The sequence below is a fragment of the Mauremys reevesii genome, linkage group 1 (genome assembly GCF_016161935.1).
Source record: "Mauremys reevesii isolate NIE-2019 linkage group 1, ASM1616193v1, whole genome shotgun sequence".
NCBI classification, from domain to species: Eukaryota; Metazoa; Chordata; order Testudines; family Geoemydidae; genus Mauremys; species Mauremys reevesii.
Genome location: NC_052623.1, coordinates 54,548,592 through 54,561,062, shown reverse-complemented (window position 1 = coordinate 54,561,062; position 12,471 = coordinate 54,548,592). Strand labels below are relative to the sequence as shown.

Below are 12,471 nucleotides of genomic sequence, written 5' to 3'. Positions count from 1 at the left end.
CAAATAAATACTGTAGTGCAATCCCTTTATCGTGAAAGTGCAATTTACAAATGTAGATTTTTTTTGTTACATAACTGCACTCAAAAACAAAACAATGTAAAACTTCAGAGCCTACAAGTCCACTCAGTCCTACTTCTTGTTCAGCCAATCGCTAAGACAAACAAGTCTGTTTACATTTACAGGAGATAATGCTGCCCTCTTCTTATTTACAATGTCACCTGAAAGTGAGAACAGGCATCTGCAAGGCACTTTGGTAGCCGGCATTGCAAGGTATTTACATGCCAGATATGCTAAACATTCGTATGCCCTTCCATGCTTCGGCCACCATTCCAGAGGACATACTTCCATGCTGATGAGGCTAGCTAAAAAAAATGTGTTAATTAAATTTGTGACTGAACTCCTTGGAGGAGAATTGTATGTCCTCTGCTCTGTTTTACCCACATTCTGCCATATCTTTCATGTTATAGCAGTCTCGGATGCTGATCCAGCACATGTGGTTTATTTTAAGAACACTTTCACTGCAGATTTGACAAAATGCAAAGAAGGTACCAATGTGAGATTTCTAAAGATAGCTACAGCACTCGAACCAAGTGCCTTCCAAAATCTGAGAGCGATGAGGTGTGGAGCATGCTTTCTGAAGTCTTAGAAGAGCAACACTCTCATGCAGAAACTACAGAACCCAAACCATCAAAAAAGAAAATCAAACTTCTGCTGGTGGCATCTGGCTCAGATGATGAAAATGGTCAGTCTACACTGCTTTGGATTGTTATCAAGCAGAACCTGTCATCAGCAGGCACGCATGTCCCCTGGAATGGTGGTTGAAGCATGAAAGGACATATGAATCTTTAGCGCATCTGGCATATAAATATCTTGCAATACTGGCTACAATAGTGCCATGAGAATGCCTGTTCTCACTTTCAGGTGACGTAAACAAGAAGCAGGCACCTTTATCTCCTGCAAATGTAAACAAACTTGTTTGTCTGAGCGATTGGCTGAATAAGAAGTAGGACTTAGTGGACTTGCATCCTCTAAAATTTTACATTGTTTTATTTTTGAATGCAGGTTTGTTTTTTACATAATTATACATTTGTAAGTTCAACTTTCATGATAAACAGATTGCACTACAGTACTTGTACTAGGTGAACTGAAAATTACTATTTCTTTTGGGGTTTTTTACAGTGCAAATACTTGTAATCCAAAATAAATATAAAGTGCATATATTTATTATTATTATATTATATATAATATAAATATATAGAGCATTCTACACTTTGTATTCTGTGTTGTCATTGAAATCAATATATTTGAAAATGTAGAAAACATCCAAAAATATTTAAATAAATGGTATTCTATTATTGTTTAACAGAGAGATTAATCACAATTAATTTTTTTAATCGCTTGACTGCCCTACTATTTATCACATCTTCACTTATTGCTTAATGTGCCTGTTAGTAAAATAACCTTGGGAAATGGTGTATATACTAATAGTACTATATAATTCATGAAGTAACTGATAATTCAGTGCATGTTAAGCCTTCTCCTACATGTTATTTAAAAGGACTAATACAACCTAAGACTCATCCCTTTTTTCTTTCCTCCCTGCATGTCTTGAGTGGCCAATATCCATAAACTTTACCTGGAGCAAAGATAATGTTGAAACTATCATGGTTGCCCCTGATTTTGTAGCTCCAATAGTACTTTCCATATCTCTCCTCTCCACTTTTAGACTCCACTATGTTCATATTATAGTAAGAGAAGGGTAGTCACCTTGTGAGATTCTTCGAGATGTGTCTCCCTGTGTATCCAGGTGATGGAGCATTCCTGTGCTTTTCTCAGAGAGTTTTGCAGCCGTGCCCATACAGGTTGTGTACATGCAGTGCCTGCCTCATGTGCTGTTGGCACTTTATCTACCGTGCATGTGACCAGAACTCCATAGTTCCTTTCCTACTGCAGAGTCTGCTTTAAACTCCAAAATAGAAGGGAGAACGAAGGGTAGTGGAGCACCCACAGGGACACACATCTCAAAGAACCTTTATTGAGCTGATGGAGAGGACAGATTGTTTTAATTCCTGGAGGTAGTCTAATATCAATGAAAGAAGTGTAGATGTTGCATTGGTTTGTCTGGTGGTGCACCATGCGGTAAATCTCTTCCACTTATGTAGGTAGGTACTATGTGTAGCATGTTTTCTACTGTGGAGTAGCACCCTCTGGACCTGTTCAGAGCAATTTAGTTCATCATTAGAGAACCATAGAGGAGCCATGCCTTCAGATGTAGCTGCTTTATGTTCAGATGTTGCATTTGGCTCTCTTGTGTTAACAGGCCCTTCCAGAGAGGGAGAGTGGTTGGGGCACATGCTGACATCCATGTTATGTACAGATACCATGCTTATCTTGGCAATGTGGGGGCTATTAGGATGACTTTGGCTTTGTCGGTCCTTATTTTCTGTATTGCTTTGGGTAGTAATTGTATTGATGGGAACACATAGAGGAGGTCTGTGTTCCACCTGGTCAGGAATGCGTCCCTCATTGATTGCTTCCCCAGACATGTTCTGGAGCAGAATTTTGAACACTTGGTGTTGCGGGCAGTCGTGAATAGATCTATTTATGTGTGGCCCCATTTTCAGAATATGCATTCCAGTATCATGTCTTTTAATTCCCATTCGTGGCCATGGGGAAAATGTCTGCTGAGTTCATCTGCCATGGCGTTCTGGCATCCAGGTAGGTAGGAAGCTGAGATATGGCTATTGTGTTGGATGCACCAATTCCAGAATCTCATAACCTCAGTACATAGCGAGTGTGATCAGGCTCCCCCTTGCCTGTTTATGTAACACATGCAAGCGATGTTGTCAATCATTACTCTTATGTTTTTGTTTCTTATGAACGATAGGAAGTGGAGTCAGGCATTGCGGACAGCACGAAGTTCTAGCAGGTTTATGTATAGCCTTGTCTCGGCTGTGGACCATAATGCCTGAACTGTGTGATGTTGCATGTGCTCTCCCTGCACAATAAGGGAGGCATCCATTGTGATCATCTGTGATGCAGGATCTTTTGTGAACAGGATCCCTGAGCACAGATTGAGTCCACCAGGTTAATGGGTCCTTGACCTTGGGAGGTATTGTTAACCATATGTTTAACCTGTGTTTGTTTGGTCTGTAGATGGTTGCTAGCTAGCCTTGCAGTCAATGCATGTGCAAGCGTGTATGTTTGACCACAAATGTGTATGTTGTCAGGTGGTCTGGACTCTGACCTATGGGCTGTTCTGAACTGTGGATATGAGTGTCTATCATCTCGAATCTGTCTCGAGGAAGTGACGCCTTCACTGCTACCGAGTTGAGGTAAGTGCCAATAAATTCTAACTGTTAAGCTAGTTCTATTGTTGATTTCTTCTATTGTCGTTTGGGTAGAGCAAATGGTTCTGATTGAGTATGTGACTTCAAGAGACATTCATCCAGGTAAGGAAATATTATTATTCCTTGTTTTCTCAGGTGCATCATTACTACCACAGGGATTTTTGAGAATACGTGAGGTGCTGTTGACAGGCCAAAAGGTAAAACTTTATATTGATAGTGGTCTGTGTCCAAAGTAAATCTCAGAAAATGCCTGTGGGCAGAGTGTATTGTAACATGAAAATAAGTATCCTGCAGGTCAAGGGCTGAAAACCAGCCCCCTGATCCAGCTCTGGTATTATTGTTATCAAGCTGACCATCTTGAACCACTGCTTTCTCACAAACTTGTTCAGTCGCCTGAGACTGAGGATAGGTCCTCATTCCCCATTTTTCTTTTGTGTTGAAAAATAGTGGATTGGAAATGCTATCTTGGAGGAGGGAGATGTCTGTAAGATATCCGTTAGCTCATGTTGTGTTTCCGGCAATTCTTCCAGAGCAATGTTGTGCTCATTGGCCACTCTTTTGAATGAGTCTTGGAAGTCGGTAAAGTTATCTGCTGTGGTTGGTGGTGGAGGCATAATAGCCTTGTCCAGTGAGGAAGATGAATTGTTGTTGGTTGGCGAGGTGTCAGGAGCAGTGTCCTCTTCCTGCTCTGCAATGGGTTCATCCCCTGTCTCGGTCATTACAGTCTCAGAAGGTAGCGGTGGGGATCTAGTGTCTTCCCTACGTGGGCTGTGGCACCTGCTGTGGTGTCTTTTCTAAGACCCCCCCCCAGGTCGTTCAATATGGCCAGTGACCAGGATAGAGCATGGATGGTGCCATCCATGGGTGGCCATACCATGGTGGTATGTCCTGAGTGTATGAGGGTCATGGTCATATGGGTCCGGTAGCAATAGGTGTCCTGCTTGGGGAGGAATGGTGAGAGGAGAATATCCCTTCAACCTCATCATCTTCATCGTTCAAGAACCATTGGAGATAAATGTTGGCATGGTACCACTGGCCCTGGTGAGACATCTGTGCCTAAGAGAGGGGACTCCAGAGTTGAGAAGCCCAACAAATCCTTGTGGTGCAGAAAATGGCATGGGGCCGAGCGCCTTGGAGCCGGAGGGCCAGGTGACGATTGCACCAAGGGTGCATTGTGCTGAGCTGGTGCCGGAGCAGTTTGTGTTGGCACTATTGAACTAGCAGCATTGGGCTTCTGCATGGAGACTGGTCCAGTTGCCAGTGCTGTCTCCTTTGGTGCTGCCAACAGTGCCATGGTGGAGGTTGGCAGCTTAGAGCCCTTAACCTCGACACCAGAGCACTAGTTTTCAGTGTTGGCCACCGCACAGACAGTGCCAGAGGTGCCCAGAGTAGCTTAGGTGCTGAGCCACAGTGCAGCCGGCACCGATCAGAACAATTTTTCGGCGACTGTTTTTTTAATGTCTGCTCTCTATCGCCATTTTTTGTGGGGGAGGGGGTTGGCCTTTGGGGACCTTGGCAGTGAGAAGACCAGTGACCTATGCTGGGAAGAGGATTCCTGCCCCGGGTCAGAGGCTGGTTTTAAGGACTTCTCCATCAAGATGAGTTTAAGTCTCAGGTCTTTATCCCTTCATGCCACATGTTAAAGTGGGCACATTTCTGAGGAATGTGAGCTTCCCCCAGGCAACAGACACATTGAGTGTGTCCATCTGACACAGGCATTGCCTCTCTGCACATCGTGAATCTTTTCAATCCTGGTGAACAAGGCATTTTCTTAACCTAATACCAACTGTACTAAGGGATGGAAAAATAAAACTTCTTTTTAGGGGACATAACTCTAATATCTGAAACTTAATTTGTCTAAACTATCCTAACTCACTAATTTATCTAAACTTATCTATTTGAAACAAAGGTGTTCAATGGGACTGCTGAGCTCTGTCTCAGGCTGGGGATGGTTGAGAAGGAACTGAGGAGTCCGGGTTGCGCACACGCGAGATGAAGCAGGCACCGCACATGCGCAACCCATAGGAGCACTGCTGCAAAACTCTCTGAGAAAAGGCACAGGGACGCACTATCGCCTGGAGCAGAGCACCCACCGGGACATCTCTCGAAGAAGAAACAAGAATGCAGACTGTATACAATCAGAATCCTGTCTGGCACACATGTTTTCTTAACTGGATTGGCCATGACTTTAGCACCATACAGAATGCTATGGTGCTGATAGTGACAGAGTGGGATAGGTTTGTATCAAATTATGAACTACTTTTTATATTATGTGTTGAACACATCTCAATTTGCCCAAAGCAAGCTATTGGATTGCAGTCCTGACAACCTGACATCTCACTGAGAGACTATCACTGAAAACCCATCAAGATGGCAAGCTGGAACCATTGGATTTGATTCTCTCTCAGTTATTGGACCATCCACTGTAATAATGGCTTTTCTATGGTGGTCCATGGCGGAAGGGGACTGGAGTTTTCCAATTGAGCCCATGGCAAGGAAGGAAACTGTTTTTAAGAGTGGGGTCCTACTTTGAGCAGAGGGATCAACCATCGCCACATGTAAAGAGGTCTTTCAGGACAGAAGGGACATGAGGGACTCTGCCTAGCTTGGAATGCTGACAAATCTTGGACTTACAGGAGGGGTGAGAACATTTCATGGCTCCTTGGTGTTTTACAAAAGTTTGTAATTCCTGAGTACTTCCAAGAGTACAGTCACTGTAATCAAGAAATTCCTTTGCTAAGCCTGTGTTACTTCCTTGCTTTCCTCCACATTGTTCCCAAAGGAGTTAAACTGGAAACCCAGGGTTCCCACAGCCTGAGTGGAGCTCTGGGGAAGTGTGTGTAAGTGACTTGGGCTCAGGAAATCTGAGGCTTTGGTTTCAGGGCCTAGGATGTCTGGATTAAACTATACCCAGACTCAGCTGAATTGGAAGCTGAATGTGGAACCCTGTGACTGGGTCCATTCACAACAGTCTGGGGGTGTCTGTACAGAGGGATACTAAGCCAAATTGTAACATTGCTATTCTCTTGGGTGTTTGCTAGATTCATTAGACATTCTTTTATTCTGACATATTAATATCACTGTTTGGACTACAGTTCTTGTTGATTACAAATGTATAGAATAAAGAGACAAACTGTGGTGCTGTTGTTCTCTCTCCCAGCAGTTATAAAGATATATTTTCTAGCCTCCTAACAGCTTCGAGACTCCTTGTTGCTGTAGTCTCCTCAGCTTATGAGCCATGACGAGCAGAATTTACAGCGTATTTAGGAGTATAGGTCAATCCATCTCAGATGTTTGAAGAACACGTAGGAAATGTTATTAAGGTCACTAATCAGAAATTGAAGTCTCACTCCCTATTGAAAAAGAAAGTTTGAATTTTAGTCTGGAATTAAAACTTGTCAAATTACTTACCAGGGTTACATGGTGATATAATAAATCAAATGATTGCAGTTAAGATATTGGATGTATTACAAATATTTTACAACAAATTTTGTATATTTATTTTATTTTGAAGCAGTAAGGAACTCTTCAACAACATGCAGACATCCTACACATTAAATGTATTATCTAAGCAGAAAATAAATGACAGATTAAATATGGTTTAGAAATGTATAAATGAACAGACTACAAGTATATCTGATGTAATTACGTGATAATGAATATTGGTTCTTGTCACTTCATTTCATGAACAGACATTTAGGGGTAAATTTTCAATAAAACATGTGAAAATATAAATTATATTGAACATTAATAACATACCCAAATCCCTCTGTAAAATATTGAAAGTAATAATTTTATGGAAAAATTAATTTAGATACCCGACTGCTATCAGTTGAAATTTATTAGCTTAGGGTCTCATTCTGATCTCACACTAGCTTGCAAGTGAAATCAAAATAATTAATACTGACTAATACCTGTGTAAGATATAAAACCTAGACCATAAGAAAGGAAAATTGGAATGGTTATTTATAAAATACTTATTACATGGTTGGTAACTGGATGCATTACTGAGGCCCATACTTCTGGTAAGTAATATATTTACAGTAAGAAAACCTTAGAGAGAAAAACAAATCCTTTTTTGAGTTACCATAAACTACACAATCTAACATCTCATTTTTCATATAATAAATAAATATGAGTCTAGAATGCAGGGGAATTTGGACAAAAAGCATTCTGCTTAAGTAACTGTTTTGAAGTGTCCTTAGTTGTTGGCTAGTTGTAAAACCTGTTCTTTGTGGGTTCACACTCAAGAATAGAATATTATCTTCCTAACAACTCCAAGTCATTGACTATCATCTTTAGCTCTTCAAATGTCCATTTGCAAGCACATATTCCATTCACAACAGATCTGAGAGGTTTCTACTTCCCCATTTATCATAGTGAAGTGTTAACTCAGATGGCCACTGATAATTTAAATGTCGACATTGTTAACTCTTCATTTCTCCCCCAACCCATCATTTTGCAAACCCATCTCACATCATTGTTTTGATCCCAGGAAGAAAATATATAGTTAAAATCACATTTTGAGTGAATTCAAATGCTGAGCACGCTGGGGTAGTAGTAATGCCAGCAGACAGCATGCTTGCTGCCACCAAACTCCTTCAAGTGCATTTCAATTCTGCCCTGCCAGTTCGGAATCTCTCTTAGTTTTTTAAATAATTTTTTATTTTTATAATCAACAAACTACACAAGTACATGACAAATGTGTAATGTTAATCACGCTCAGTCATGTAGCTTTTTGGAAGGGTACTATAATAGTAGTCCAGAATGACTATTAATCAACCAATTGTCTTGTATGACTTAAGTAAAAGTATGAACTTGATTCTACAGAGCTGCAAGGTTAGTGTGCTAACATAGGAATTGCTATACAAGATCAGACCTGTGGTCTGTATCATCCAGTATCTTGTCTTTTACAGTGGCTAGGCACTTCGGAGAAGGCTGTGAGGAAACCCTATAGTAGATAACTATTGCATAATCTGCCTACAAGGAGAGAGTCTCCCTAACCACCATAAATTAATGATTGGCTTATATTCTGAAGCAGAAGATATTGTATCCCTTCTAAAATATGTATTTATCCTAACTAATGTAACTGTGGTTACTTTTCTTATTCATGTAAATCATAGAATCACAGAACTGGAAGGGACCGCGAGAGGTCATCTAGTCCAGTCACCTGCACTCAAGGCAGGACTAAGCATTATCTAGAACATCCCTGACAGGTGTTCATCCAACCTGCTCTTAAAAATCCCCAATGATGGAGATTCCACCACCTCTCTGGGCAATTTATTCCAATGCTTAACCACTCTGACAGTTAGGAAGTTTTTCCTAATGTCCAACCTAAACCACCCTTGCTGCAATTTAAGCCCATTGCTTCTTGTCCTATCCTCAGAGGTTAAGGAGAACAATTTTTCTCCCTCCTCCTTGTAACAATCTTTTATCTACTTGAAAACTGTCATCACGTCCCCTCTCAGTCTTCTCTTCTCCAAACTAAACAAACTCAATTATTTCAATCATCCCTCATAGGTCATGTTTTCTAGACCTTTAATCATTTTTGTTGCTTTTCTCTGGACTTTCTCTAATTTGTCCACATCTTTCCTGAAATGTGGCACCCAGAACTGAACACAATAATTCCAGCTGAGGCCTAATCAGCGCAGAGTAGAGTGCAAAAATTACTTCTAGTGTCTTGCTTACAATCTTCCTGCTAATACATCCCAGAATGATTGTTATGCTTTTTTTTGCAACAGTGTTGCACTGTTGACTCATATTTAGCTTGTGATCCACAGTGACCCCCAGATCCCTTTCTGCAGTACTCCTTCCTAGGCAGTCATTTCCCATTTTGTATGTGTGCAACTGATTGTTCCTACCTACGTGGAGTACTTTGCATTTGTCCTTATTGAATGTCATCCTATTTACTTCTAAATGTCTAATCCTCATTTGGATCCTACTAAAGACTGACTTCATTGAGAACTTGTGGAAATGAGTTACAGGGGTTAATGATGCATGCTTTAAAAACAATATTTTTAATCCATTTTAATTTTTTTCTTTTTTAATTTTACTGAATGTCTCTTTTTTTCTTGTATGAAATGCCAGTATACAGGAATGCCTTCTTAACCTTGTCTACACCATTCACTATTTTGTTTAATCCCTCTCATGTACTTCTAGTTTCCTCTCTAAACAGTCTTCATCTTTCCAGTCACTCTTCATATGAAGGTATTTTTGCCTTTATTTATTTTCATTGCCCATCTCTGAATCCCTTTTTTATTTCTGCTGCATCTATTGTAACACATAGCATTCTAGGTGAAGATGTCCCAATTAGGTGGAGGTGTTACCATAGGTGTCACCATAGGTGAAGGTGTCCCAATTAGCTCCCCTCATATAGAAACCAGAGAAAGTCAACAGAGATTTTATTTTCATGTATAGACCACCAAAGATTAAAGGATTCATAAGGGAGCTCACTGATACCTTTTCAGCAATGGTGGTGAAATACCTCAGGCTTGTGAGCCTGGGAGTTTTCGACATGCATATTGAGAAGGCCAGAGATGCAAAAGCCCAAAAACTCACCTCCTCACTTGTGTCCCTAGAATTTTCACTGGTCCTCTGTGGTCCAACCCACATAGCCAGTCACACCCTGGACCTGATTTTTGCCTAGATGTCAAGATAGATGACATCACAACCTGCACTAGAACTGGGCAGGAAGCACTGAGAAGAATGATTGTCCTACCTTGCCATAAAGATCATGCACATCCAGGAAGGTTTCTCAAACAGCATGGATCTGCTCAGATACTACAATGTATACAAATCTATATAGAACAGAATACACAGGGATGTTTTTACAGGGTAGTGGGCTAGGCTTACTTGAACTGTCGATTCCCACATCAATTTCAGTGATGCATCAGCTCATATATTTAAAACAGCAATGCACTTCAAATTATTCAGCATACACACTCTTGTATTTGTACAAGAGTGTGTCTATTTTGCCTTAGTGCCCAGGCATTGTGATTTTTGCTAGATCTAGTAAAAACAGAGCTCCTCAGCATACAGACTGTACCTAATTTTCTGGTTATTTTTTCTTACTTTACTTCCAAAAAAGGTAAGAGAGTAATATTATTACTGCATATCTTTATAACATATCCATTTCAATAGGTTAGTATCCTGTAACTAAACAGGCTCCGGTCCTTTCACAATATGGTTTGTTATATGCCTCTTTAAGTACCTAACCCATATTGTTGGATTTCTAGAGCTTCTAATAATACAAGTTTATTAACAACAAACAAGTTAACTGAATTTATCAAGCCACACAAATGACTTGAATTTTGGGCAAAGGTTCAGGATGGCAGGTGTTTGCCCACCAGGTCAGCAAAGAGCTGACAGAATGAGAAATAACCAAGCAAAATAAGGGATCAGCTAAATGAAGGCAAACAAACATCCGGCATCAAGAGCTCAAATAATTAGGTCCAAAAGGTTTCTCACAACCCAACACTTCCCTGATCCCCCAGCAAAATCCAGCTCTCACATTAATCCAAAGCCCAGCGAGAATGAGAAGAAAAGATTCACTCCACTTATAGCCTTTTTTGACAGAGTAATTCACAGCAGTGGAGCTCAGTCACATTCCCATCAGGTTTAGGTTCCTTTGCAATCCCTGTAACAAGTGCAGAGATCTGTGTTAGACATTCTGGTCAAGGAGAGGTTAATCTTTTCATTGCCAGCTGCTTTATGGGCTCTAGACATCTTTTTCACTCTCTCTCTATTCAGGGAAGGAAGGAAGGCCTAATAGGCCTCTGGACATTTCCGCTGTGCATTTGAGACTGAAAGTGGGGCTGATCAAATACCCATGTAGAGGGGATGCAGGAACTGTGACCTGGTGTGCCTGTGATAGTCCTCACTGAAAATGCCAAGATCGGGGCAGGCTGCAAAAAGGAAAGCAGATTCTCCCAAAGACTGGTGGCTAACACTAAAGTTTAGAATTACCAACCAGTTGCAAACTGTACTCCTGATCCCCCACACTGATTATCAAGAAAAGAAAAGAAAAGAAATCACGCAGCCCCATTTATTGCATGGTATGGTGTATTACCACCCTTCCTTCTGTGCTGCTGCTGGCATCCCATTGCCTTCAGAACTGGGTGGCTGGAAAGCGGCAACTGGCTGGGAGCCCAAAGGTGCCAGAGCTAAGAACTGCCAAGCATACAGGTGCCTGGCTCAGCCCCCACAAGCCCAGGCACAAATTAAGCACTGCTTACTGGATCTTAAGTTCTTGCAGTAGCATCAGCTATGATTGAGCTTGGATGCCACCCATTTTTTCATTCGTGATGGAAACGGAGCCAAAAATTAATGCAACTGCGAGTAAACATCAGAAAGTTGACAATGAAAACCCAGCTTTTAACCCAAACTGAATAGTGGATTTTTTTTATTATGATACCTCATTTAAATGCAAAAACTTTGGGTTTAATATGTCAAGTTTAATCGTCTGTAAGGTCGTCAATGCGAGGCACCACATTGAATCAAAGCACAGTAACTTCAATGCGGCCTACCCTCCCCACAGCGTAGCAATAGGGGACCGAATTGAAAATCTGAAGTCTTTATAGCACACTTAAAATGTCATTCTCACACCATCAGCGACTGTACAGGAAAAAGCAACAACTGCATCTCTTTGGCTAATGTTGGTACTAGCTAAAAAGAAAAAGCCTTTCCTGGATGCCGCGCTTGTGAAGGAGTACACGTTGGAAATGCTGGAGGAGCGTTTTTGCCGGAGATAAAAAAAAAGATGACCTTGTGAACATGTATGAAAGTTCCTCTGTCTGATTCCACCGCAGTGTGAAGATTGGAGGTAATTTATGAAGATCGTTTGTCAGCACTTCTTTGCGATTTAAAAAACACCAAATACATGTCTCTTTCCATGGAGGAATCAAGCGATTTAAGTGACACGCTGTTTGTTAGATTTTATGACGGTGAAATTTTCAAGGAAGAATTTTTGTGCTTAATACCAGTAGAAACCTACACCACAGGAGAAATTATTTTTGAAAAGGTAAAAGGCTTTTTTGAAAAAAAGGGTTTATATCTGCAGAAAGTAAACTTTCTTGTTACAGATGGAGGTCTCTCAGTGACAGGAAAAGAGAACGGCTTTCTC

The 12,471-nt window shown here is 40.9% G+C and overlaps 1 long non-coding RNA gene across 1 annotated transcript in view; it reads right to left on the bottom strand.

The window, feature by feature from the left end:
• Window positions 1-6,198: 6,198 nt before the first annotated feature.
• The window catches only part of LOC120395236, a 32,927-nt gene continuing 26,654 nt past the window's right edge, over window positions 6,199-12,471 (bottom strand). Inside the window, exons 3-4 of the long non-coding RNA XR_005592536.1 lie at window positions 10,861-10,986; window positions 6,199-6,703 (exon numbers count right to left, since the gene is read on the bottom strand). This is a non-coding gene — a long non-coding RNA (uncharacterized LOC120395236). The remainder of the gene's footprint in view (window positions 6,704-10,860; window positions 10,987-12,471) is intronic.